We start from the raw sequence: 5,879 nt of genomic DNA on the forward strand, positions 1-5,879 counted from the left end.
GGTAGGATTTTTATAACTTAGGCGAGCACTGGGCTGCAGCTAAGCCCCCGAGTGAGAGGTTTGCTCTTCACTCGGTAGGATTTTTATATCTTAGGCGAGTACTTGGACTGCAGCTAAGCCTCCGAGTGGAAGTCTGGCTTACCACTCGGTAGGATTTTGTATATCTTAGGCGAGTACTTGGACTGCAGCTAAGCCCCCGAGTGAGAGGTTTGCTCTTCACTCGGTAGGATTTTTTATATCTTAGGCGAGTACTTGGACTGCAGCTAAGCCTCCGAGTGGAAGTCTGGCTTACCACTCAGTAGGATTTTTACAAACTTAGGCGAAACGGATTCGCGGCTAAGTCACCCACTGAGGGGAAAATTTTATTGGACAAAAATAAAAAGTGACAAAAATTATGGAGGAACTATGACACTATTATTTTGAAATCCATGAACTACAGGAGTGCTTTATTGCAACTCATCCGAGTGATAAACTTAAGTGTAAAATGGGCGGAGTAGTTCCGTGTTCCAAGCTCGGGGCTCGTCGATATTATGTTCGACGTTGTAAAGACGGTATGCCCCGTTGTGGAGAACTTTGGTGACGATGAAGGTTCCTTCCCAAGAAGGAGCAAGCTTGTGTGGTTTCTTCTGATCCACTCGGAGAACTAAATCTCCTTCCTGGAAGGCTCGACCCCTCACATTTCTGGCGTGGAAACGACGCAAATCTTGTTGGTAGATGGTCGATCGGATCAGAGCCATCTCCCTTTCTTCCTCTAAAAGGTCGACTGTGTCCTGTCGCGCTTGTTCAGCTTCTGCTTCGTTGTAGATCTCAACTCGAGGAGCATTGTGGAGAAGATCACTCGGCAAGACTGCTTCAGCTCCGTAGACCAAGAAGAATGGAGTTCTTCCGGTCGACCGATTAGGTGTGGTCCGCAGTCCCCAAAGCACCGAGGGAAGTTCGTCGACCCAAGCTCCAGCTGCATGCTTGAGATCACGCATCAGTCGGGGTTTCAATCCCTTGAGAATCAGACCATTGGCTCGCTCTGCTTGTCCATTCGACTGCGGATGGGCGACTGAAGCGTAGTCGACTCGTGTGCCTTGAGAGTTGCAGAAATCCCTGAATTCTTCCGAGTCAAAGTTCGACCCATTATCCGTAATGATGTTGTGCGGGACTCCATATCTGAATATCAGTTCCCTGATGAAGCTAACAGTAGCACCGGCGTCAAGGTTCTTGATTGGTTTAGCCTCAATCCACTTGGTGAACTTGTCGACTGCCACCAGTACATGCGTGAAGCCACCTCGCCCTGTTCTCAAAGGACCGACCATGTCCAACCCCCATACTGCGAAAGGCCAGACGAGTGGAATGGTCTTCAGAGCTGATGCAGGCTTGTGCGACATATTAGAGTAGAACTGACATCCCTCGCACTTATCCACTATCTCCTTTGCCATCTCATTCGCCTTTGGCCAGTAAAATCCGGCTCGGTATGCTTTGGCCACGATGGTCCGAGAGGACGCATGATGACCACAGGTTCCCGAGTGGATATCATTGAGGATGATTCGACCTTCTTCTGGTATTATGCACTTCTGACCAACTCCAGTCGCGCTTTCTCTATATAGCTGTCCTTTGATTACGGTAAAGGCTTTAGATCGACGGACGATCTGTCGAGCCTCTTCCTCATCCTCCGGGAGCTCTTTTCTCAGGATATACGCGGTATACGGAACTGTCCAGTCGGGAATGACCACCAAGACCTCCATGACCAAGTCGACTACTGCTGGGACTTCAACCTCAGTCGGATCTGTGGCACTCTTGGGCTGTGGAGCTTCTTCGGTGAAAGGATCTTCTTTGACTGACGGAGTGCGTATATGCTCCAAGAACACACCACTCGGAATGGCTCCTCTCTTGGAACCTATCTTTGCTAGATCATCAGCTGCTTGATTTTTCAGTCGGGGTATATGATGGAGCTCCAACCCCTCGAACTTCTTTTCCAGTTTCCTCACTGCACTGCAGTATCCAGTCATGGCTGGGCTTCTCACGTCCCACTCCTTCATCACTTGGTTGACCACTAAATCCGAGTCGCCATAGACCATCAGGCGACGGACGCCGAGTGAAATGACCATGCGCAATCCGTATAAAAGGGCCTCATACTCTGCCTCATTGTTGGAGGAATCAAAGTGAATCTGGAGCACATATCTGAGCTTATCTCCTCTGGGGGAAACCAGGACAACCCCAGCACCGGAACCATTCAACATCTTAGAGCCATCAAAAAACATGGTCCAATGCTCCGAGTGAACTTCAGTCGACTGCCGCTGTTCAATCCATTCGGCGAGGAAATCTGCTATTGCCTGGGACTTAATGGCTTTCTTTGCCTCAAACTTGATATCAAGGGGAAGAAGTTTAATCGCCCATTTAGCCACTCGACCAGTTGCATCTCTGTTGTGCAAAATCTCTGATAGTGGAGCGTCGCTGACAACTGTGATGGAATGATCAGAGAAATAATGAGCAACCTTCTTTGTGGTCATGTATATTCCATACACAAGCTTCTGATAATGAGGATATCTTTGCTTGGATGGAGTCAAGACTTCAGACAAATAATACACTGGGCGCTGAACTTTGAAAGCTTTTCCTTCTTCTTCCCGCTCGACCGTAAGCACAGTACTGACGACTTGTCCTGTGTCTGCGATATAAAGCAACAGAGGCTCTTTGCTGATTGGAGCAGCAAGCACCGGCTGGGTGGAGAGCAGAGCTTTTAGCTCGGCGAACGCTGCATCAGCTTCTGGAGTCCACTCGAACTTGTCTGCCTTCTTCATCAGTCGGTAAAGAGGCAATGCCTTTTCACCGAGTCATGAGATGAATCGACTTAATGCGGCCAAGCATCCAGTAAGCTTCTGGACATCGTGCACTCGCACAGGGCGTTTCATTCGGAGAATAGTGCCGATCTTCTCTGGATTAGCATCGATCCCTCGCTCGGAAACGAGAAAACCGAGTAACTTGCCACCAGGAACTCCGAATGTGCACTTTGATGGATTGAGCTTGATATCATACCTTCTGAGGTTGGCAAATGTTTCGGCGAGGTCAGCGAGCAGGTCGGAACCTTTTCGTGACTTGACGACGATATCATCCATATACGCTTCTACATTCCGACTGATTTCATGAGATGAGTCGACTCTTAGGCGATGCTCAGCCAGTCCCCTGGGAACACCTGGCATGTCAGCGGGCTTCCATGCAAAAATGTCCCAGTTCTCACGGAGGAACTCGATGAGCGCTTCTTCCTATTTCGGGTCGAGTGTTGTGGAGATGTGGGTCGGAGCTGCATCGGGGTCGGTCGGGTGAATGTGAACAGGCTTCGTCTCACCGGACGACTGAAATGCAGATTCTGTGGCGGGTTTCTTGGATCGCAATAAGTCACTCGGATCTGCGTTTTGCTTGTATTCTTCGAACTCGACCGCTGTCACCTGGGAATCAACAATCTTTGAGCCCTTCTGAAAGCACTCTTCTGCCTTTTTCCGATCACCGGTGACAGTGATCACTCCTTTGGGGCCGGGCATCTTCAATTTGAGGTACACGTAACATGGTCGAGCCATGAACCGTGCATAAGCTGGTCTCCCCAAAATGGCATGATATGCACTCTGAAAATCCACGACCTCAAACGTCAACTTCTCTTTGCGAAAATGTTTTGAATCACCAAACACCACGTCCAGAGCTATTTGGCCGAGTGACTCGGCTTTCTTCCCTGGTATAACTCCATGAAAGCTCATGTTACTGGTGCTCAGTCGGGACATCGGAATGCCCATTCCTTTCAGTGTGTCTGCATACAACAAATTCAGCCCGCTACCACCGTCCATCAGCACCTTTGTCAGTCGAGTGCCTTCGACAACTGGATCGACCACCAAAGCTTGCCTCCCAGGGGTGGCAATATGAGTCGGGTGATCAGATTGGTCGAATGTGATGGGTGTTTGGGACCATTTCAAATAATTTGCTTTTGCTGGGGTAACCATGTTCACCTCACGGTTAATGACTTTCAATCGACTCTTGCTTTCCGCATCTGCAAAGATCATCAAAGTGGAGTTGATATGCGGATATTCTTCCTCACTGTCCTCCTTGCCTTCGGCCTTGTCCGACTCCTTTTCCTTGTCCTTAGACTGTTTTCCTTGAAACTGCTGGATCAGGAGTCGACATTGACGAGTGGTATGCTTTGGGTAAATGATATTCCCCTCTTCGTCTTTCTTCGTGTGGATGTGGCACGGCATATCCATCACGTCGTTCCCTTCTTTATCCTTTACCTTCTTAGGGTTCCAGGATCCTTTTGGTTTCCCCTTAAACTTTCCCTGAGTCACGGCCAGAGCCTCTCCAGGAGCTGCCGGTTCAGCCTTCCGCTTCTGTTTCCGACTGGTGTTTCCCTTCTCCGACTGACTCGGCTTGTGCTTGCCGCTTCGGAGTCGGTCTTCTTCTTCGCCGTTGGCGTACTTGGTAGCAATTTCCATCATCCGACTCAAGGTCATGTCACCGGTTCAACCAAATTTCAAACTCAATTCTCTGTTCTTGACACCATCCTTGAAGGCGCAGACTGCCTGATGATCAGACACATTCTCCATAGTATGGTGCAAAGTGATCCACCTCTGAATATACTCCCTGAGAGTCTCATTGGTCTTCTGCACGCAGACTTGCAACTCCGTCAATCCAGCCGGTCGCTTGCAAGTTCCTTCAAACGTTCTGACGAACACTCGGGAAAGATCTTCCCAAGTGTAAATGCTGCTAGGAGGTAATTGAGTCAACCATGCTCTGGCAGAACCTTCCAACATGAGGGGCAGATGTTTCATGGCCACCTCATCATTACCACCACCAATCTGATCCGCCACTCGATAGTCCTCAAGCCAAGTTTCAGGCTTAGACTCACCAGTGAACTTGCTGACTCCTGTTGCCAACCTAAAATTGGGAGGGATCACTGCGGCTCTGATAGCTCTGCTGAAACATTCCGGACCAGAAACATGCACTCGACTGCTCGTAGGCGCATCTCTGTCGAGTCCACCTCGATGGGCTCTGTTCCGGTCGACCAAGCCTTGCACGATAATGGATCGCGCGTCGAAGCCTGGTTCTCTGGGGTCGACTGGAACTCTTCGCCCCGCACCGAGGTGACGTCTGTCATCTCGCTGCCAAGGAGCGTAAGACCCGCCCCTCGGAGGGGAATTGGGCACTCGACGCCTATCATCTCGGTCGTGTCGGTCTCCATATTGGTCTCGCCGATTCTCGCGCCCTTCACGCCGCGGAGGCGATCTGGGGCTGTGAGCCGACTAAACCGTATTCGCAGCGATGGATCGACTGTGAATTCTGTTGCGCGACTGCGACACGGCCGAATTCTGATCACCTGCTGCCCGGAGCAGATCCCTGATCTGCATCAAGCCTCTGCCAGCTTCCGACTAAGAGGGCTGGATGGACTCTGCAATACGGGTCGCAGCTGCTAAATTCTGGATTGGGGTTCGATATACCTGAGTCGGCGGGAAGAGTTGACGTCGACTGGTGTCGGGAACTCGTTGCCGTGCGCGCTCGTCGAGTGCTCGCTGAAGATTCTCCAGGCGAGTGCGTTCGGCCAAGTTGGCCAAACGTGCCTCCTCCAAGGCGCGAGCCTCGGGGGTTTCTCATGCGATGGGAGTACGCAGGGCATCCACGTTCCTGCGGCGAAGTTCCTCTCTTTGCAGAAAGTCGAGTGGCTCGGGCTGGTACTCTTCGTGGTCTCGTGCGGGGTCGCCTCCGGCGCCTGCCCCACCATCACGGGCGAAGCCAGGGGGACTGCGGGGCCCGTCGACCATCAGGATTTCCGCCGCTGGATCACTGCTATCGCACTCGGATGCAGTCTCTATGGAGCCAGTCGACAGATCGAACAGGCCGTAAAGAGATTCGTCGGG

The sequence above is a fragment of the Triticum dicoccoides genome, chromosome 6B, assembly GCF_002162155.2.
Source record: "Triticum dicoccoides isolate Atlit2015 ecotype Zavitan chromosome 6B, WEW_v2.0, whole genome shotgun sequence".
Lineage (NCBI taxonomy): Eukaryota > Viridiplantae > Streptophyta > Magnoliopsida > Poales > Poaceae > Triticum > Triticum dicoccoides.